We start from the raw sequence: 23,379 nt of genomic DNA on the forward strand, positions 1-23,379 counted from the left end.
TATTGATGTTCGGGAAGAGGGTGGTTGGAGAGTATTGGTGTTGGGTTGAGGGTGGTGGGAGGCTATTGGTGTTGGGGATTAGGGTGGTGGAAGGTATTGGTTTTGGGTTGAGGGTAGTGGGAGGGTATTGGTGTTGGGATTGAGGGTGGTTGGAGGGTATTGGTGTTGGGTTGAGGGTGGTAGGAGGGTGTTGGTGTTGGGATTGAGGGTGGTGCGAGGGTATTGGTGTTGGATTGAAGGTGGTGGGAGGATATTGGCATTGGCGATGGCCGTGGTGGGATGGTATTGGTGTTGCGGATGAGGGTTGTAGGAGTGCATGAGTTTGTTCTTGTAAAACAAAATTGTTGGTAATCAAACAAATAATTCCATTGATCATATGTTTGTCATTGATGTGTTGTTATTGATGAGTAATCACACTGTGAAATAGTCAAATCATGTATAATTACAAAAAGGTTGTGAATGAGCTCCTGATGGTTGATGCGTCCTTGCCGTCCTTCATCAGGTCCTCCCATAGGTGGCTTCTGAAGATCTGCATCATCTTCATTATCGGAGTATGGGTGAGTGTGCCATCCTCTGGAGGCATGGGCACATTCCTCCTAATGCACATGTGGTGCAGCATTGCACAGAGAATGATGATCTTCCGCAACTTTAAAGGGCTGTGCGTAAGTGCTCAACCAGTCCGGTTGAGTCACCGGAATTTTGCCATGAGCAGTCCAATTGTATGCTCTATTAACAACCTCGCCCATATGTCTGGCTCGTTGTACGCTACCGCCTGTGGTGTTCCTGGGTTTCTGATGGGTGCCATCAGCCATGGGAGCTGTGGATAGCCAGAGTCACATGCAATAGGTCTGAGTAGGTTTTACAGCTGCCAGTGTTTGGTAGGCAGATAATCACTGTTGTGCTATGCTGCAGGGGCATCCTTTTCATCAGGTACATCAGTATACATGGGGGCTCCTACTGTATGATTAAAGGACTGTGTGAGTCTGAATATGGTTAATGGGCAAGGGGTGCTGCTGATCCTGCTGCATGGTGAATGAGTTGTGCACTGTTGTCTCCTCACTATCCCATCTGCTACATCACTTATTCAACTCACAATCCCTGGCCTGTTGCTACTATTAGATCATACTCACTGTGTGGATTGTTGAGTCATATTATCATTCGTATAGCTTTCTTATTGTTGCAGTGTAGTAGTTACTATCAAGGATAGTAGTGCATATGTCAGTGCACCCTCATGTCACAGTGTGCCTGGGGGAGTGATAGGGGCGGTGGCCTATTTGCTGTGGAGTCTCGAGGGCTCTGCCCCACATAGGCCTGCATTCTTTGACTCATGTGCATCATGTAGTGACAATGTTTTGACCGTGCATCACGTATATAGCAATACCCCTATATCCCCTTGTCATTCTTTGCTGTAGGAGTCCATGTATCCTGGTAGGGTGCTGTTCCTCAAGACGGTGGCGTCAAGGGTGGAACCTGGAAATCGGGCACAGCAGTGGCTCACCGTCAGATTGCACATTCATTGAATAGTACTACCTCATGTTTCCCTAGATTTGCTCCTGTAACTAGGGTAGGGCCAATACGGTCCAGTGCAGCAATCACATTAGGGAAGTGGGCTGTTCAATAAAACATTTGCCTTGGTGGCATACATTTTAGGATTTCGCTTACAGTTATTCTGTGGTGTAAGTATGGCCTCTCCTCACCCAATGCCAGGGCTGTCTGGATTACACAGACCAACCTGGAAAAGGGAAGGAAAAGGCCCAAGGAAAAACTCCAGCAGGAGTAAAAAAAAACCTTAGTGAAATCGGTAATCCTTGAGAGGTAGTAGTTGGGATGGATTGCAGAGTGTAGGTCCAAACGCGAGCAAGCAGGAGGTGCTCACGGATTACTAGGCAGGAGTTTGCAGCCGAAGAGGTCCCAAGAAGGCACAAGGAGCGAGCGAGAAGCAAAGGCTGAAATGACACTGGCACGAAGCAGAAAGTAAGCAGAGGTCAGCGAGCAGGAAAGGAGGGTAGAAGAGTAGGAGCATTACCTGCAACAGAAGTTGCAACGCAAAGCATTATAGTCAGCCAGTAGTTTTGTGTTCAAGCCGGTGGTGGCTCCTCCCCCAGACACATGGGGCTGCGTTAGTGACGCGGCGCCATGATGTGATTGGCATCCCGTTCGACTCCTGGTTGGCATCCGGAGAGAAGCGCCATGTTGTGGCTGGCCTGAATCCCTATATGTTTTTGTACATTATCTGTCAACAATGGATCCTGCCTTGTATTTTATTGTACTATAGCCTCTATTGTATTGTATTATAATCTTTAAACCTTATGTACTATACTATATCGTATCATATCGTGTTAATGATTGTATTGTAACTAAGAAATGGCATATCCTTGAAATGTGCCCAGATACATATGGGTGAGGAGCTCTTTATAAATGATAAACAAACAAACAACCTTCATACAGACCTTTTTACAGGAAGTTAATCAAGCATACTCAAGAATGGATCCTTCCCTGTTACACTTTGACTAACACAACAGTCTATGGTTTCAAGGATCGACGTTGTACATGCCTAAAGGAACACTACAGCGTAAGGTACCAAGAATGTGCCACAGCTCAAGACTTGCAGTCCATAGAGGAATTAAATCCACTTTACATCTGATCCAGCACCATTTCTGGTGGCCAGGCTTATGTGCTCAAGTAGAACAGTATTGCTGGTCCTGCCTGGTGTGCTCTCAGGTCAAAACACCCCGTAAAAGACCTGATGGCAAACTACTTCAACCATCATTGCCATCACGTCCTTGGGAAAATATTGCCATGGATTTTATTGTTGACCTCCCTCCCTCCAAGGACTGTACTGCCATTATGGTGACAGTAGATACCTACTCCACGATGGCCCATTTCACATCTTGCATTAAAATCCCCTCTGCTGTGGAAATGAGTAAAATCTTTGTTACAGAAATCTTCAGGATCCACGGCTTACTGGAAGTAATCATTTCTGAGTGAGGTTCACAATACACCTCAGCCTTTTGGAAGTATTTGTGCAATACCTAAGGTATCCAGGTTTCCATGTCATTGGGTTGTCATCCCCAATCCAAAAGTATCACGGAGCACACCAACCAAACCTTCGAGCAGTACCTTTGTTGTTTTGTTTCTGCCATGCAAGATGATTGGGTGGACTGGTTACCATCTGCCGAATTCTCATTTAACAACTCATTACACACCTCAATCGGCATGACGTCTTTCTACTGCAACTACGGATTCCATCACACTTGGATTCCATCCCTTCTTAATCACAGTTCTTCCATCCTCCCTGTCAGAGAAACCATCTCATTGTTATATAAAACACAGAGGAAGGCCTTGTCCAGTCTGGCTGCAGCAAGTAACAATGTCAACCGCTATGCCGATCACCATCGTAGCCCGGATCCATCCTAACAAAAACGTGATTAAGTTTGGTTGTCCAGCAAATACCTACTAGCCCGCTTACACAGAGGCAAGTATTTATACACACTCAGAGATCAAGAAATGTGGCAAGTTTTTTTGTGCCATAAGTTTGAATTTTAATATTGTGCCCTTAGTGATGACATGTGTTTCGTCTACTGAAAGCCTTTCTCAAATCAGGGCTAATTGTGCTAATAATCATCAATCCAAATATACATGATATAGTTTGCACAGAAAAATAGACAAACATATATAAAGATTCACCGAGATTGGGGGTTGGAGTAGGGGAGGATTGTTGGGGAATTAAACAAAAATAACAAAAGAGAAATAAACAAAACACAAAGTCAGATTGACAAAAATGATTCAACAGAAAACCACAATAGTACAACTGTACCATATTATTCTCACATGGCTTGTTTTCTTTAAATACCATTTATATTTCACATTACCTTCACAGCATTATGACATTTAAAGTCCTTGTTGGTTTGTTTGAGTTCCTTTTTTAAGGGTCCAATCCCTGTGAAAAAATGTCAGAGGGTAGTGAGTTATCTATCCTTGCTTGGAAACCCTTTCTCAGTTGCTCGAGATAGTACAGTAAGTATAGCTGTCTATGAAGTATTTGTATCGATTCTCTCTTTTCTTTGTACATACTATGTGTATACTTGGGCTGCTTTTAGATTTGCACATTGCCTCTTTATAATTCCCCTGTGTGGGAGATATTTCAATAGCTGCACGCGCAATTGCAACATACTCGTGTCCCATTTCAAATATGCCATTGCTTAAACTTAAAATTATAGCCGCATACGCCATTGCAAAAATGCTCATGTTATTATTCTAAATACGCTGTATGCTTGTGATTGCAATTCCAGCCGCATTACATATGTTTCTTTCAAGCATCTGCTTATTACGTTTAAGTTACAAAAAATTCCTCCGCTATTTTACGTTTCCATTTTATTCATTTATTCTTCTTGGAGTGTGCATCTCATTCGCTCAAGTCTGCTCGCTAACTTTCAATTGCTTAGTCCGCTTTGTGCGTATTTAGCAAGTATTCTGAAAACATTGATGATCTCTTATCTCGAGTTCAAGCCCTCCGGCGTCTCTCGCGTTCGCGCTGCTGCTCGCGTATTCTCTTTGGCCCATTCACAATCACAAAATAAATCAAAGCCTTTAAACTGCAGTTACCCATAACCTGGCCTTGCATATATCCTGCATTCCATTCTTCATTACTCAAACCAGTTAATCCTGATACGTTGTCCTATCATCGAGTGCTTCCACCTCCTCCAGTACGCTGAGATCAACATCAGGAATATGAAGTGGAGCAGATCTGCGATTCCGTATTCACAGAAGAATCCTGCAATATCTGATACACTGGAAAGGATATCCACCCTCTGAAAGAACGTGGGAACCACCTAGACATGTCCATGCACCTGCCTTACTGTACCGTTTACACCGTTGCCATCCATGGCAGGTGGGATTTCTTTGGCGGCAAGCTAGAGTTTGAAGTTCTTCCTAAATCTGTAGAAAGATTATTCCGTTCTTAAGGTAGTGGGTAGTGAGTTTCAAAGTTGGGCCGCCTTGACGGGAAAGCTGCTGCCACCAGCTTTCGTCAATTTGAACCTGATGACTCTAAGGCAACCTGAATTAGTGGTTCTGGTGTGTCGGGCGGGAATGTTCCTAATGAAGCTTCGGTAAGGTACTGGGGGGCTGCATTATTGAGGCATTTGTGAGTTAGTGGGGCTGTTTTGAGTTGAATTCTGTCCTTAATGGGTTACCAATTGTTGTCATGTCTGAATACAGAGATGTGTTGTCTTCTGGAGATGCTAGGGCTGTTCTAAGGGCATTATTTTTGAGGATCTGCAGTTTATTGAGGATGTATTTGTTGGCTCCTATGTACAGGGAATTGCAATAGTCAATTTTAGAGAGAATGAGAGCTCTGGCCAGCGTGATACAACTACCCGTGGAGAGAAACAGCTTGCAGGCATGGATAAGCTTACATGTGTAAGCTGTCGACGAGGCAGTGGCACTGACGTGTTTGCACAGGCTCAGGGAGGAATTTAAATAGAAGCCCAATGTTTTTACCTCTTTGGTGATCTTGATGTCATTGCCATCAATGTTGAAAGAGGGGTATTGTAAGCCCAGTTTCTTCCGATTAGAGGGAGTGGCTAGGAGAAGCAGCTCAGTCTTCTCGTTGTTCAGGCACAGGCCATGTGTGGCCATCCACGTCTGAATGACAAGATAGATTTTGTTGACCAAAGCAAGATCTTTCTCATAGTTGCCTGTCAGAGGTATGAGGATCCGGGTGTCATCTGCATAGTTTTTGTAGGTGACAACCAGATGGTCTAGGTCATTAAACAATGGTTTGGTGAACACATTATACATTGTAGGCGAAATACATAAACCCTACGGGACTCCGCATGTTATAGGGATGTGGTCAGCTGCTGCAGAGGCAGAGAAGACTCTCATCGATCTGTTGGATAGGAAGGATTGGATGCATGCTGTTGCTTCTACTGAGAAATGGGCAGCTGATGATAGGTGTTTGCAGAGCACCTTGTGGTCGACCAGGTCAAAAGCAGCTGACACGTCCAGTAGAAGCAACAGGGCAGGTTTTCTTTTGTCTTTCAGGGCATCAATATGGATCTTCAGGTCAATCAGGGCTGTTTCGGCGCCATGTTGGGGTCTGAAGCCAGATTGTCAGAGTCCTAGTAAGTTATTGGTTTCTAGGTAGGATTGTATTTGGACGTATGCTGCTTTGTCGATAATCTTTGATGAAAAGGGGACTGTTGTGATGGGTCTAAAGTTGGTGGGGATGCTCGGGCTAAAGAAGGTTTCTTTAGAAGCGGGCGGGAGTACCCATGAATTGTTTAGATTGGTAGGGATGGTACTAATGCGAAAAGATGAATTGATGAGCGTGGTGATGAAGGGGGCTAGTTCACTGGCAGCTTCTTTAATGGTTGATGCAGGACAGGCATCTCCTTGGCAGTTAGAGGGTTTGAGTGAAGCTATGATTTTTTCCACTTCTGATATAGATACTTGGGTGAATTTAAATCGTTGAGGGGGTTTAGGAAGGTCAGGGCTGGATTTCGAGTTGTTTTCTTGAGAATCTTGCATTTGAAGGTTGTTTTGTTTGGCAGCTATTTTATTTTGGAGCAGAGAGATCTTGTTTGCTAATGCATCTTGGATCTTGGTGCACCAAGTTTTGGCTTTGATGCAGTTATCTATAGTTGGTTTGGGAGACTCCTGTTCACTTACTTCGGTAAAGAGTTCTCTGGTGCTTGAGCTGGCTTTATCAATCCTGTCGTTGTAGGTGTCACGTTTGGCTGCAATGATTTCAGATTTGTAGTTACCTGTGATTTTAAGTAGTATATCTTTGCTGGCTAATGAGGGATTGTTTTTTCCAAGTTGTTTCACATTTCCTTTTTTCATTACGTAGGGATTTGAGTTTGGGTGTGAACCAGGTGTTCAGACGAGCTTTTGGTTTGCTCTTGCGCCGTTTAAGAGGTGCAATTTTGTCTAGAGCTATTGTGATGGTATTGTTGTATAGATCCACTAGTTCTACCGGATCTGATGAGGAAGGTAAGGTATTAAGTAGGGGAAGGAGAAGTGGTTTAAGATTTTCCAGTTTAATATGTTTTTTGTTTCGCGTATGGATGGGCGGAGCAATCAGGATTTTTTTATTCTGACTTGCACAGTCTGATATGGTAAAGGAGAGTAAGAAGTGGTCAGTCCAGGGGTATGGTTCAATTGAGGTGATGGTGGTTACGCAATTAAGGTCGGCAACCCAATCTAGGGTTTTTCCTTTTGCATGTGTGGGTAGATGAACTCTTTGTGTGAGGCCTGTTTCAGTAAATTGTTCGGCAGGGACAAGGCAGGTAGGTCATTGAAGTTGTTGAGACCTAGATTGAAATCACCTGATATGAGGGTTTGTGAGGAAGGTTTGGTATTCATGGAGAGTAGAGTGATGAGCATGAGTCCCTAGGAATCACAATAGGTGCATGGGCAGTGTAATAACATGAGTTGCTGGCAACCACAATGGGCTAAACATACTACTGAGTCAGAGGAGTGGACGTTACCATGTAGATCATTAAAAAGTGGGATTTAGCAATGTTTTAGGGTTATGCCGTTCCCAGTATAAGGAATAGATGGTTCCTCAAGTGGCAATGCGCAGTGGGCCTCACAATGGGCTGTGGCGGTGGTAGCACGCACAACGTAAGTTAATAACGTAGGTAGAGGACAAATAGAGCAGTGGTTGGGTTGACTCGGGGTGCAGTTGGTCGACGAGACAGGAAGCCTAGGGACAAAGTCAATGGTTTTGAACTGTGAAAGACGGGGCGTTATACATGTTATGTGTAGACCTCGATGGGTCCTTTGGTAATAGCGTGGTCGGCACAATTCACTAAAAAGAAAATTACTGTGTGAGTCGGGCAGGTGGCTGGCTGCTTATCAAGGTTGGGGTCCAATGCTTAAGGCTAGTGCGGCAAGTGCGGCAAGCACATGTTGCACGGATGTGATAGGTATGGAGGTAGAGTCAGTGCCCTCACCTGGGTAACTGTGAGGCCATCGCTCTCCATGGCAAACAGGGCCTTTTTCTTGGCCTTTGTCATGGGCCGGCCCTTCTGACTGCCGGGGGACGTTAGTGGGTAAAATAGGAATCAGTTGCTTGGCAACGAGGCAACAGCCTCGTTATGGGGCTGCGTTGCGCACACCATTTTAAGATCAGGCAGCAGATCGTAATGCTGATAGCAGGCACGTCACTGCTCCACATATGATCACAATAGTAATAATATTGACAAGCTGATGTACTTCAGGCATGAAGGGCTGATCAAATGTTGGTAAGCCTCACCGTTCCATTACTGCAAAGTAGTATTCTGCAACACAGTGATCAGAACACGGTGATCACGGAGGGTGAAGGGGGTGCGACGGCTTGCTTCTGGTGCACGGATATCATGGGCTGCTCCTGCAGTAGTGCGATAAGGGCTCCTGCCCTCTCCCCTCAGTGCTTCTGGTGCTCTGGGGGCTCCGCAAACATCTTCTCGGTTGGTTCCTTTTCCTTTCAAGAAGGAGTTAATATGAGGGAAAAGGTGTCGCAATGATGTTTTCCATTCCAGGAATGAAGGTGAGGTGGAACTGAAACTGGGAGAAGAAATACGCCAAGCGAGCCTGGCGGCTGTTCTGGCACTCAAACAATTGTAAGAGGGCAAGATTGCTGTGGTCGATTCTTGTTTGGCTCCTAGTAAGTGGCGTCTCCAGTCTTTACACACCATCTTCAGAGCTCAGAGCTCTTTTTCGAGAACCGAATAGTTCTTCTCCGATGGTGTTAGGGTTATTGAGTAGTAGGCCAAGGACTGTTCTTCGTTATCTATAGGAGATTATTTGAGGACGGCTCTTATTGCTTCATCTGAGGCGTCAGCTTCAACAATGCATTTTTCTGTCTAAGTCAGTGGGAACCAGAATGGGTGCATAGGTGAATAGGTGAACTTTTCTTTCGGAGATACAAAGGCCTTAACTGCTCTGCGATGCCAGATAAAGGCGGTGTTCTTTTTCATAAGGGCAGTGATTTGCAGAACCTCCTGAGAAAAAGACAGACTAAATTTCCCATAAAAATTAGCTAGCCCTAAGAATCTTTGAGCTTCTTTGACGTCTTGGGGGCTTTTCCATCGGAAAACAGCTGAGACCTTGTGCCGATCCATGGATACACCTTCCGACAACATGGTATACCCTAAATAGGGCACGTCGTTACCTCAAAGATGCATTTTTCAGATTTCAGTTGCAGGTGATTCTCTTGGAGTAGCTGGAGTACAGTCTTGATATGAGAGACATGTTCTGTTGGTGAGGACGAATAGATCAAGATGTCGTCCAAATACACAACTACGGTATGGAAGAGTAAATCAACAAAGAGATGGTCCATGTCAAGGCATGAGGGAAGGGTACCGACACCCACTGCCGAACCACAGAAGCCGAATGACTCGACCCTCCCTTCGTGGTTGGCACAGGTTCTTGATGGTAGAATGACCACGTGGCAGCCAATGGGAGGAGGAGGGATTAGGGAGAGGCTGTGGATGGGAAGGGGGAGTTTAGGAACACCGGAATGAGTACTAGGGTATCCAGAGTGGATAGGTAGGGGAGTTTAGGAACAAGACACATCTTAATATGCACAGAACATCATGACACATCACTGAATACCTGATATAACGTGCACCTACCCAGCTTGAATACCTCCTATACCTTCCTACAGTAATAGCTGTTCATTGAATCTCTTATTACCAGGACTCTAACACACAGTATGCCCTGACAACATATATTGATAGATTAGTGAACCATGGCCTTTGCACATGATGATGGCCTAGCAAACATTGAGCATGCAACAAATGCAGGTAACTTGAATAACACCATGAACACATTAAAATAATGATTGGCATACGTGGGAATCGGTTCACAACATGAAGCACAATACGCATGGCCTGATAGGCAATATGATCCATGGAAAACAAGCCCCAAATACAGGAAGCAAGCAACATACAAGACTCTCCCTCAACAGGAGCCTTAACGTGCAATGGTCACACACGTTTTGCCAAACAAGCCATGTTTCCCTTCACATAGCATCCACTAGTTCGTATTCCTTGTGTGCTTAATCCTGTGTTTCCTTTCACCCAGCATCCGCTAGCTTCTATTCTCTAGTGCATAACCCGTGTTTCCTTTCACACGAAAGAAGAAAGATGAGGGCCGAACACTGATAGCAAATGGATCAGTATTCTTGAACAACTTGATTAGGCGTCTCAGATCACAAGCTATATATTTCACCCTCAGGAAAGACCTACAGACTCAACCTTCTGGCAGGCAAGTGGATCAAACATGGTGCTCAGGATCACAAACCTCTCTCCCTCCACCCAAAGCCCTCCACCTGCTCATCGCTGTAGAGATTGGGCTCAATGCCCCTAGATCTGTTTGTGATGTGGCTCTTTACAACTTCTGTAAAAGCCACCAGGAAACAGAACGAACTCACAGGATCAGTGATGGCCTCTCACCAGGCGTTATCCCAGATGCGAGGGGAAGCTGCTGGATTGGCCAATAAATTTTAGCCAACAAGGAGCACATCCTCCAGGACTTCCCATGAAGAATGGTTGCTGGAATGCCACCAACCCCAACAAGGTGATGACAATCTAAATCCTTAATTACTAGGGAAATTATATTTTAACAAATACATGTTTAAATACATTTCAAACAATGTTGCAACAAGTCTCATGGATAGTGAAATCAGTTTGATGATTTGCACAAACGATTTACCCTGAGGTAACGAATGGCGGTCTGGTTACTGGAAGGGGGACGAGAAAGAGGGAATATTAAGATATGCCTGGATTACTTACCAGTAATCTTCATTACTCCAAATCATACTCTTCTTCATCATCAGTCTTACATGTCACGCCACTTACAGGAGCTTGGAGTCGGCGTCGATGGATCCGGCGGGCACCGACATGGAGGATATGTTCCAGGTGGCCTTTCTCTCAGGCTCCTTGTCTCCTGGCACCCCGGGCACTGCCATGTTTAATGGTCTGCGCATGGGTGGACGTCCGTATTCGATTCTCTGCACATGCGCAGTGTTCCTGGCCATGTGGCAGCATTCCCTTGCATTCCAGTCCTTGTTATAGTCCCGGATTTATATCTGGGAACCATGGTTACCTGCGCACCACATCTCAAACCCAGGCTTGCCCCTGATTGTGTACTCTTGGTAGTCGTTTCTAATACCTGATTCCTTGTCTCCCAGTGATCCCCTTTCTTTTCCTTCTTCCTCCTTGCCGCTGCCCTTGCCCTCTGTCCTTCCTTCCTTTTGTGTTCCCATTTTCCTTCTTTGTCCAGACCACTGCTTGTTTTGGCCAAGGGTTCATTCTTGCCTGGTCCATCCTTCCCTTTCCTTGGCCCTGGAAATTCCCTGTCTGGCTTCCTCATCTTGTCATTGCCTCTGCCTCGTGCCTCCCTTGGTGCCTTGTACCCCAAAACATCTCTTTGCTATAACAACAGTTGGATCCCAGCACTCAGAACATTTTCTACTACTACTGGACATTCAATGTTTCCTTCCCTGCCAGTGCTTACACTGTTCTGGTGCCACGCAAATCAGGGAAGTGCCATCCCGTGGCATTGGGAGCCGATCCAGTACCTGCCTGTTCTTGCCAGGAGGGTGTTGGTTAGGTACCCCTCACTACAAGTCCACCTTTCTGACGCTTGATGACAGGCTGGCTTCCACTTTACCACAATCACCAAGAAGGATAGTTACCCAGCGCCCAAGACACTCTTTGTATAACACATAATGGGAATCATCACCCAACTCAGGCACCAATGACCACCCCTTAGTTATGAAAGGAAGGAAGGCAATTCTCAGTGCTCAAAGTCCTTCTTCAATGTCTAACACTCCTTTAATATTTCATCCACCGCATTCCAGGTCAAAAGCAGAACACTTCCCGTCCTGGCCCGCCAAATTCAAGCATTCCCAAGCCACATCCATAACTGGGATCAAATGAAGGTTTTTAGGGTTCGCGTGGAGAACACAAACGGAGCTCATGTTGCTCTGGTACGTAAATTGCCCAGAGGGGACCACTTAAGTTTGTAAACAGGCCCCCTTCGGACAACTTTTGTCTTTTCATTGTGGAGTACAAATTTGACATGTAAAGAGACGGCTGAAGCCTCTTTACATCTCTCTTTTGCTCTCCACAGTAGCAAATAGAGTAAACACTGCCTACCATGTGTGTATGGCAGGCAGCGCTTACAATGATTTCCTATGGAATCTGAGTGCTTTTTGCTGCTGCAAAAAGCAGGTGGATTCCAAAGGAAATCTTTGGTTTTACGCTCATGCTGGTATAAAACCATGTTGTTTTTGAAGGTGGGGGTAAATGGGAGGCGTACATGTAACTCCCATTCTACCCCCACCTTCTGCCTTCAAAAACAATGAACGTCCCCCACAGCGTGAATGACTCGAGCCCCTAAGTATTGGAGTAATTAACATTACCAATAAGTAATCCAAGCATTTTATCTTTGTACGTCTTCCTTGTCACAGTCCTTAGATAGCCACAATACATAACGGCGCACCTCACAAATGAAACAAAGACTCATTAAAAGGAAACCTATTGAAACTTTCATGAAAGGTGCAGGAAGTTCAGAAGACAAAGCTCATGGTACAATTGTCTAAGACTTTTTAATGCGGCAATAAGCCCCGAGCCGGCGTGCCATTACCCATAACGAAGGCCCCTGGTGCATTACCATTAGGCGGTAATGGCCTGCCGGCGAGGGGCTTATTGCCACTAGTATTCAGGGGTTTACACCCCGGGATATTAATGGTGTTGTTGTTTTTTTTCAATCAGCCCATGTTTGTGCCGTTTGAAAAGGCGACGCTGCAGTACGCATTAGTTCTAGAGAGACTAGAACACGCACACTGCTTCATTACTATGGATCAACAGGGTGCCATTTTGGGCCAAGTTGATCCGTAGTAATGAATTGGGAGGTAATGTAGTGACAGGAATGGTGGCGGATGACGGCGATTGAGGAAGGTAGGAGACCCAACGCACGATGCACGCTGATGGTAAAAGGGATTACACTGTGGTAAGGCTTGCAATTGAGTCAATCCACATTCAGTGTTTCCCGTAGCATCGGTGCGCCGGGTACTAATGATGATTAAAGTTACCAGAGTATGCCCCCTTACAAAGCATTGCCGATATCACACAAGGAAGCTCTTTGAACTCCAACCAGAAAACAGCCATACCACATGTCAAGCGCCCTTTAACTCGATAGGATTTCAATAAAGAACCAGCCTGGTAATAATTGGATATTGCCAACTTGTACGCAAAGTTCCAACCAGTGGCAACCCCTTATTTAGATGCACCAAAAGTCACAAAAAGAGAATCTGACTGATAGATGACCACCATTTGGTGTAAGTACCTGGAAATTACTCATCTCATATCCCAAAAATATTTAGAGCAGCGGTAAAACTCCATGCCAAAAATAGGCAGAAACTGCCTTTTTCTAAAGGGTTTCAGCATGCTGTTTTTATGATTGCAGGTTGCAGTGCAACATAGTTATGCAACATCATAAAAACTGAATTCCCTTATCCTTCCATCTGAAGTAAGAGCAATTCAAAAGAACAGTTTTGCACATCTGAAAGAGAAGATTTTTGCAAGGGCTCAAAAGTATTAGGGGGATTGAAGAAGCGGATCCCAGTTCACAAAGCTGCAAAGCAGTCTTGCCCGCAAAACGATTGTGGACACACCCACACCAAATTCCCCCAAAACATGAAAGATGCAAAAGAAAACCATCCCATAATAATCAGGAATTAAAGAGGCACCACATAGTTCTCAGGAGGCAGACATCTGACCACACCAAGCAGGGCTATTCTTCCAGGGGTGGTCATAAACCGATTGAGCAGCCGGCCTTAGAGACTCTTGAATGTCCATCACAACTGGCTGCACATCTATAGTCTTGAAGGGCCAACCTCTCCTTCTCCAGGTCACCAGACTAAACATTTGAAATGTGGAGGGGGTAGAAGGAGGACCTCGTGGGAGATGGAGTCACAGGAAGCCACCAAGGGCCACCAAGGGCCACATTCCACTACAAACTAAGAGGAGTTGAAAACATTGGTGATGGAGCCAACAGGGAGCCATCAGGCGGACATGTGCATGGTCTCTGTGGATCCTGGTCAGCAGAGGGATCATTGGGAAAGAGTAAAGAAGGGATACCAGCCATGGAAATGACAGAACATCTACCTTCCAGACTGCGGAGCCCAGGTCAACACCGGGAGAAGGTCACTACTGACCGAAGAGATGGTTCAGTCCATAGCGTGCAGGCACAATTTAATCACACACACACTCACTTGCTCATTGGAGCAGTTGGAAAACAGGTCCACAAAGGGAGCACAATCTGCTGAAATCTCAGTGGGGATAGGAAGAAATGGATGGAGGAGGGGGTAGCCCTGCAATGCTCTTATTCAGCCATATCGAAGGAACACTTTGGATTCCAAGGAAATAAATAAAATAAAACAGGGCTCTGATGAACTGGCATGATTGGGAAGGGACTTGGTGACTTTTCCCCCCTGTATTAGGAAATGATGTCCCTGAAGAAATACCCACACCTGCCTGAAGATGCTTCTGCTTTGCCACACCTGGCTGTTACAGCTAAACCTCAGGATTGCACCTTCACTGCCGAACACCTTCCTGTCTGGGAAAACAGCCAGGAGGACTACATGTCATGCCTATGCTACAAAGACTCATTGCCCAACACATTCGTGAAGGATCACGTACCAGCCCCAGAGGACAATTCCAGTGATGAAGGCGATGTAGTGAGTGAAAGAGAGTGGATTGTTAGCTGCACACAATGCTCTACGGAGAGTTTAACACTGAATATTGGAAGGTTAGACAGAGGAGCAATGCCTTTCCCCAGCAATGCAAACCTGTAAACAAGTTGATCCCGGGCCCTCAGTGACAGTGTAAGTTATATTCAGGGGAGACAAATCTACCCTTCTGTTATAGGGCCTGGTGGTCCCGGCCTAGCTAGTGAAGGGCCGCGTGAAGGCGGCCCACTGCATGGTGCGCAGCGCACGCTGGAATCAGACACCAACAGCCATGGTTGCAGTGGCAATTAACTGCCGCGCGGGAAGAAGCTCGGCCCTTTATTGGTTAAATGGCACACCTCCCACATGTCACAAATCACGTGTCTACTGCACGAGCCCAGGAGAGGCTCAGGAAACAACGCCTTCCTTCTAGGATAAGACCAGTCATCATTGCCTAAGCACAAGAAAGACATCTACGACTCAAGCTGACCAACTGCCGGGAAAGTTAAATATAATGGCGGCTGCAAATGGATGAATACGTGGAAAGAGGTGTCAGTGAGTGCAATGAGTTTCACATCAGTGACAAAAGGCTATGCTCCAGGCAACCAACTTCACAGAACGCTGGATCCCAGCAGCACTGTGAGACAAAGTAGGAATGCATTATATGTGTGCATCAGATCGTGCCTGACAGATGAAACGGCACAGTTATATAAGATTACCAATCCAATCGGAAATAAATTCACTTTTCCCAGATATGACAACTGGAACAATAATGAATGTCTTGGGGGATATTTTCGGAATGGAGGGTTTCCTGAAAGTGTTTGTAACGGATAACAGACTACAGCAGGTCTCCCATGAAATGACAAACATTCTCAAGGAAAGTTGCCCTGTATCACCCAGAAGCCAACTGACATGTAGAAAGTGCCAATAGGTTAATCATAGAGACTCTAGTTAATATCAGAATCCCACAAATAATTCAAGTCAATTTCACAGGAATCTCAAAACAATTACAAGACACTGACCCCATTCCAAGTAATGAGGGGACACCAATGTGTCAGTAGAAAACATATTGTGGCTAGTGAAAGAAAGCAAGCCAAACAAAAGCACCACTACGATTAAACACATGAAGTTGATAAATATGTCACACATACATGCATGCAATCGGATCAAAGTGAGGGTGATCCAGAAGAACAGAGAGATCCTGTACATATTCAGTCAGCCACTGGAAGTCCTCACGGTAATAAAGAATTATGCATTTGAATGTCAACAGGGACTGCAACATGGAACGTTTGCCTTCTATGAAAGAGCAAGCAGTGACCAACAAAAAGACCAGCCACTAACCAAGCAGACAAGGTACAACCTAAACAAGAGGACCATCTCAATGTGACCCCAAAAACCCATTTATAGATTCACAAAAAAGAGAGGATTCCAACCTTAGCAAACAAGCTGTCCCATCACAAGTCATCACAACTCATCAAACGTGTTGGCACAAGCAAACAGACTACTTCAATAGTGCAGTCGGTTTGGGACCCTTGGCAGCACAAGCCATCCTGGTCGTACTCCACCGTAACCGAGATGAGATAGAAGCATGCAGGTGGCATTTAGAGACCATGACATTTGTGGACTGACCCTCATCCTTTTGGTTTGTTCTAAAGGGATGCATGTTGTAATATGCCACACTATGTGTTCCGCATCAGAGTCGGGGGAGAAATTGATTGATTGATTGATATTTTATTTATATTGCGCTCATACACAAGTGTTTCAGAGCGCGACAAGGCAGGGAAAGGGAACAGGGGAGAACAAAAACAACGATCTTACTAGGCCCAGTGACATTGGGAACGTGCAAGTGCAGGGTAGAGGGAGAAGGGGGAGAAGTGCATGGAAGGGGGAACAAAAGGAGAGTGCGGAGCGAGAAGGAAAGAACAAAAATAATTAAAAAATAATAAATAAAAAGGCAACAAACAATGGGAGTGCAGCCAGCAAGTGGCAAGTGCTGGGTTTATGGCAGCAGGCCGTGTAGGTCTGAAAGTGCAGGAAGAAAAGGGGAGGGCTGTATGGGTACAGATACAGACCCCAGTGCAGGGGGTGACCCGGAGGCAGTGCGTGAGGGTGGCAAGATGAGCAGGTACCTGGTCCCAGAGTACAGAGGGTGGCCAGGTGCATGGTGCCGAGGGAGAGTAGAATCAACAGGGGAGAGGGGAGGAGAAGGCAGAAGCAAAGAGGACGCTTTTAAGGTGCTTCCAGAACCGGAGATGGTTCTCCTCAAGTTTTAGAGTGGCAGGGAGGCTGTTCCAGAGGGAGGCCCCAGCCGAAGACAGAGATCTACCCCCAGCTCGTTTCTTTGAGAAATGACTGACTCTGAGGGAGTTAGAGGTAGAGGAGCGGAGTGCTCGAGATGGGAGGTATTTGCGGAGGGATAGCTGAAGGTATGTTGGACCCAGGCCCCAGAAAGCCTTGTGGACAATGCAGAGGGTTTTGAATTTAATCCTTGCATCCGCTTGGAGCCAATGGAGAGATTTCAGAGCTGGAGAGATACGATCCCAGGGCTTGCGGCCAAGGACAAGTCTCTCAGAAATGGCGTGGCGCATCAGGATGCGAGGCAAGTTAACGGAGGAGCTGTGCATGCTAGCAAGATATTCTGGCAGGGTGGTCCGTGCGACTGGACGCCGGCAGCTGTTACACAATCCTGTGCTTGCTACACTAGGAGAACACTAGATTGAACTGTTCATAGGTTTTCCTTCATTTAAATGTGTGCTAAAGAAAGGGTGCTTCCTCATGTTTGAGTCAACATGCATAAAACATTACAGCACATCTGTGTGAGTATCACTGATTAACATATGCAATGCATACCCTAACCCTCTGCTGTAGTCATCTGCACATGATCTGACCAGGAGGAGGCCAGTGGCAGTGAAAAGTGCAAGGTCATTTCTGACCCCTGTCTGACCTTCAGAACACTGCACAGGCACCTCATTTCAGAGCATGTACAGTTTTATGTTTCCATTCCTTAGAAATGTAAAATAAACATTCTAGAGGATGCAGTGGTCGAAGTGTAAAAAAAAGTAGTGGAATAAAGTTACCTCTGGCCTGTGCCCTTTTATGACCACTCCCCACCTCCATACGCAGCGTCACCCCACACCCCCTATTCAAATCCCATACCTGGGTCCTTCCTTTCCTCAACTCCACCCCACAACAGTTCTAGCAACATTGAAGAAAACACAGTGAAAGAAAATGCAAATGCATTTAAATGGCCACCATTAGTATGCAATTGTCCCACACTGCATGCCGCTTTATGCAGCCTCCCCTGCCAGTCACCCACCATTGGAACCTCTTAGTGGACATTCCCATGGTTAGAGTCACACACACACCCCTCCCATTACCTGCAAACAACATAGCTCCTACAGCAATTCAGACACAGATCGCTGCTGGGCTGGGCTTTTTGGCTGCTTGGGAATGGATCTGATATCCCAGACAGTCTACTGAAAGAACATCAATCCAGCACCTGCGAGATAGTGCAGTGACATGTGACACTGGCTTGTTATCGACAGCGTTCCAATCCCCAGTAGGGGAGAGTTTAAAACAAAAAAAGACCAAAAATGTGTGCCGCCCTGGAATGGTACTCTCGGTCGTTTATAGCCTTCAGCTTCCACTCACTTTGACCTCTGGCGGATGGACATTTTGGGGCATGTGTCCCGGAATGGGCTTACATGAACAAGCTCCATGTGGGATGGACAGGCGTGCAGGGGAGTTGCTAGGTCTGGAAAAGACCCGGGGCTAAGCTGATGTCGGAACTGTTGGGACTCGGGTCTAGCTAGTCTTTTGGCTGTAGCTCCTGAGATTCTATCCGGGGCTACAACCAAAAGATCAGGGGCTATAGCCCCATTAGCCCCCCCTAGCAACGCCCCTGCAGGCGTGCAATGCCATTGGGCTAACCAGGCTGCAGGGAGCCCCTCTCACCTGAAATGAGATGTGAGGGGCAGCCCTGGCGTCTTCTTCTTCTTGCTGATACATCAGCTGTGATTTTTGGATACCGGGCTTGAGCCTCATTACTCCATCTTCTCGGGTTGAGTATGTAGTCATGGGTTAGTATTACTCTTGGTCTGTGTGGACTTGTCACAGTAGGGCTGGTTTCACAGGGTCTTTGCCGTGATGGGCCGCGGGTAGCGGTCGAAGGGGTTTGCAGTGGTGGCAGTGAGTCTTCTGATCAGAGGGTTGGGGTTCTGATCCAGTCCTTGACAGAAGCTCTTACTCGGCATCGCTAGATGTTCATCCAACATCTTGATGTCCAGGTCTCTGTCAAGGTCTGCTATTCTTGTGAAGATTGGTGCTTTTTGATCAGCTGAGAGGGGAGTGAAGCCTTTCCTGAAACTGGCGCGTTAATGTGTTACTGTGTTAGTGCAGAAACATGTATTTGAACAAACGCAGCAAAACTTTAAAGCTGCTAGTTTCAAGAAAGGCTTCCATCACTTCTCTGCCTCAGAAGAATCAAATGCATGTGTCAGCCCCCTCCCCACAATACGAGCAAGTTCCTTCACATCCGAGGCGAGGGGCTGATGTGCGCACTTGCTTTTTGTTAGGCAGAGAGGTGAGGGAAGCCTTTCCTGAAACTGACGGGGTTAAAGGTTGTTGACTGTTAGCTCATTGTGTATGTATGCATGTGTGCAAGGAGTGTAAATATGTATTGTGTAATGTGTGTGTGTGTGTGAATAAGTGCAAGTGTACAGTGAATAGGGTACTAGTGAATGGTAGGTTTAATTTAGTAAATGCTGTGTAATTGTGTGTGTTTGCGCTTATGTCTAATGCTGCGCAGAGGAGTTGAAATTGGCAGGTAGAGGGTGGGAGGTCAGGGAGTGTGGGGGTGGTTGGGAGAGGGATGGGGGAATTTCATGAAACATGACATTTTATTGGGAATCCATGATAAAGTAAGCATGTTTTGTGGTTAGAATGGCATTTTGGTGCAGCAAGCCTAGTCATTTATTAATGTGGCATGACTTTTTCTTTTACTGGCCATCTATAATAAAGTAGGCATGGCATGTGTTATTACATGGTTAGACTGGCATTTTGGTGCAGCCAGCCTAGCCATTTCTTTCTGTAGCCGGACATCTTGTTTTCTGGGCATATCTTGTAAAGTAAGCATTATCAGTGTTATATGTGTCTAGACTGGCCAACATTGTGCAGCCACTTTGCACTTGTTTTCTTATTGTGATATGTAATTTTTAATGGCAAATCCACCGGGAGTATGTCCTTACATGTGGATATTACCATATATATTGGCAGAGCCAGCATGAAACATGTTTTCTTATAATATCATTACTGGCATTATGTGCAAAGCAAACACGAGTATTTTCATATATAGGAATATTAGCATATTTTGGTGCAGCCAGAATGGAAATGTATGGGTACAGCGAGTGTGAACATGTTTTTATACTGGCTTATAAGTTAGAATGGTGTAATGAACAGAAATGTATGGTTTGTATCATGTGGAGGTTGGGTTTGTGGCACACTGTACTATTGCCTGGTGCCCTGGTGGTCGCTTTTGCTTAAAGGGAGATGCCTGATGTAGATATAAAGATGATCAAAGCAACTTAATGTTTATGTTATCTTTAAACCCAATCACGTGTCACTCTTACTGGCATATTGCGCATTAAAATGCACCATTTGATACTTGGGGCCTATCGCCAGACAACCCTTTGGGTAGAACAGAGGGGGTGGAGCCTCCAAGTGTGCCCCACCCGGCTTCTGAGGTGCCCCACCCATCACCAGTTAGTCCGCTCTAGAAATGTAGGTTTCGTTGCGCCCATGTGGGTGGATATAAGTGGACTTCTTGTCATCAGCACAACCCAGCCTCCGCAAGACTCCTGGGTCTTCCAATACATATCCAAGTGTTATAGGTGTGCACAGCACCACACTTCATATGGACACAGTCCCGCTTTCTGAATATGGGGTAGCTGCGCATTGATGGTCTGCTGGCGCCATGTGACGCGCTCTGTGCCGCTCATAATGGGGCGTTCGCTGGACCACATCTGGTTAAAGATTGACTTGATATGATGGGATATTTCTGTTATTTCTTTTTAATTGTTGTGACCCCAACGCGTGTCACTAGACAATTCCTGAGCATACATGGCTTGTAAAGAGGGATCTGATATGTGTTAAGCAGATGAGAAAACCCAAAAGAATGCAGATTGTGACAAAACATCTGGTGTTGAAAAAAGCCTACTTTCTGCAGTTACAGTAAGTGTCTTGGCAGAAAATCAGAAAAGGGTCAGCCGTTGAACTACAACATCTGTATTGCAGTTTAAAGATGTCTGAGTTTCAGCCGAGACAGACCAGATGTTAATTGACTATGATATAGGAAAGACTGGGTTTCTTTAATGTTGTACGGCCGGCCGTCGTGGTGCATTAGAAAAAATAAAACTATCAGGAAAACGAAGCAGAATTCTATGCACTTACTTGGTTGCCAAGCCACGCCTCTTCAATTAGGAAGTCAAATACATTAAGAGACATGTGCATTAAGGGCCAAGGGGATCAAAGGACATAACTAAACAGGTTTGCACAGAGGTGGCTGCAGAAAAAGAGTATGTTATGTGATCTGCCTTAATCACGCCGCCATCATCACACTAATCACAGTCACAGATGATCTGTGACAATTTCAAACTATGACCAGTTAGTCAGAAACCCCGCCCCCAATGCCTGGAAGACGGAAAGCTGACATGCTCTCGCCACTGCGACCATGCTCAAGTAGAGGCACCACAGAGCTCTACTACTACAGAACTAGAGGCCAACATTCCACCCAGCACTCGATGCCATGTTGATGGATAGAACAATCCCTCACTTTCCTCTGCAGCCAGCAACATTTTGAAACAAAAATCGCCATCCTTTCTGCTCTCTTGCATATCAGTTAGGAACATTTAATGTGTTTTCAGAATTGTATGTGTTTTCCCTACTTCGGAATTTCAGATGTTGCTGTGTTTTTACATTGCATGATTTTGCAAATAGCACATATATGTTGCAGTATTAGACACTGTCTATTGTCTGTTTCACTATAATAGCATCCAACATTCCACACCAACCCCTCTCTACACCACACACCCACCCTATTCCCTCTCTCTACCCCACCCACCTTAATCATTCTCTCTCTACCCCACCCATCCTACTGCGTCTCTCTATATCACCCACCCACCCTACTCCCTCTCTCTCTCTATCCCACTCCCTCTGGCTCTTTCCCACCCACCCTCTCTAACCCGTCTGGCTCAACGACACCCACAACACACCGTACCACCTCTATCACTGTACCCCACCCATCCTACCCCGCTCTCGCTCTACACCCTACCCATCCACCCTCCCTCCTCCTCTGTCTCTAACCCTTCCACCTACCTGCCTCCCTCCCTCACTACCCCATCCGCTCACTATGTTATGTTATGTTATGTTATCTTATGTTATCTTATCTTATCTTATCTTATGGAGTTTTGTAAAGTACGCGGTCCATCGAGGACATCATGGCGCTAGAGAGGAAGGGAGCCCAAGAACCAGGCACGGAAAGAGCAAAAAAGTAGAGCCACTGAGTCAAAACAGGAAAGTCTTTAAGGCTTTCCGGAAGATCAGGTGATTAGGCAGATGTTTCACCGATAGTGGGAGGGCATTCCACAGCTGGGCTGCTGCAATTGAGAATGCCTGAGCCGAAAAGAGGGCACACAGAGCAAGCCGGAGGTTGCAGACCGCAAGGGGCGTTTCGGGACATAGCGCACAAACTTAGTGCGCAGGTACTCTGCTCCTTGGTCATGAAGGGCACGGTGAACAATGCACAATGTTTTAAATTGAATGCGCTGGGCTACTGGGAGCCAATGCAGAGAGCACAATACAGGGGTGATATGAGCCCCGTAGGGAGTCCCGGTTGCCACCCGGGCCTCCCTTCATATTTTGAAAATGTTGTAGGCAGCCTACCAACCCCTTAGGCTGGGCCAAGTAAAGGGAGTCATATGGAGAATCTTCCCCAGAATTTTTAACTGAAGATGCCCAGTCTGGCAGACCGCTGATACCTGAGCGGCCATAGAAAGATTATCAGACATGATGACCCAAAGATTTTTTACTTTAGTTGAAGGCACCGGAAGTGGGCCCAAAGATGGGGACCAGAAAGAAGAAATCCAAAGTGAGCGGTCAGGAGGGGAGCCCACCGGCAACACCTCTGTTTCATCCACATTCAATTTTAACCAGTTGTGGCCCATCCACTCCCCATACGGCTGTCAGGCACTTATGTAGACACGCCGACACATCAGCCTGATCAAGGTGGAGACGGAGCAGGAACTGGTTGTCGTCAGCGTACGAATATCACCTGATGCCAAAGGAGCGGATGAGGCGCACCAACCGGAAGATATAAATATTGAAAAGAATGGGGGAAAGGGCAGACGCCGGAGGGACACCACAGCTGAGGTGGCAGGACTTAGACGTGAAATGAGGGAGAGAAAGAGTTTGAGACCTATCAGCCAAGAAAGAAACAAGCCAAGCCAGTGCCAGACCAGAGACACCAATCTGGCTCAGGCGAGAGAGCAGGATGACGTCGTCAATGGTGTTGAATGCCACTGACAGATCTAAAAGAATCAGAGCTCAGACACCGCCACTGTCAACCATCCTGGCCATATCATCCTGGACCGAGACAA

The 23,379-nt window shown here is 46.1% G+C and overlaps 1 long non-coding RNA gene across 1 annotated transcript in view; it reads right to left on the bottom strand.

Moving 5' to 3' along the window:
* Window positions 1–3,517: 3,517 nt before the first annotated feature.
* Window positions 3,518–23,379, bottom strand: part of LOC138453130 (uncharacterized) — a 242,803-nt gene continuing 222,941 nt past the window's right edge. The window contains exons 2-3 of the long non-coding RNA XR_011260366.1: window positions 3,873–3,940; window positions 3,518–3,614 (exon numbers count right to left, since the gene is read on the bottom strand). This is a non-coding gene — a long non-coding RNA (uncharacterized lncRNA). The remainder of the gene's footprint in view (window positions 3,615–3,872; window positions 3,941–23,379) is intronic.

The sequence above is a fragment of the Ambystoma mexicanum genome, chromosome 4p, assembly GCF_040938575.1.
Source record: "Ambystoma mexicanum isolate Mex_15411 chromosome 4p, UKY_AmexF1_1, whole genome shotgun sequence".
NCBI lineage: Eukaryota > Metazoa > Chordata > Amphibia > Caudata > Ambystomatidae > Ambystoma > Ambystoma mexicanum.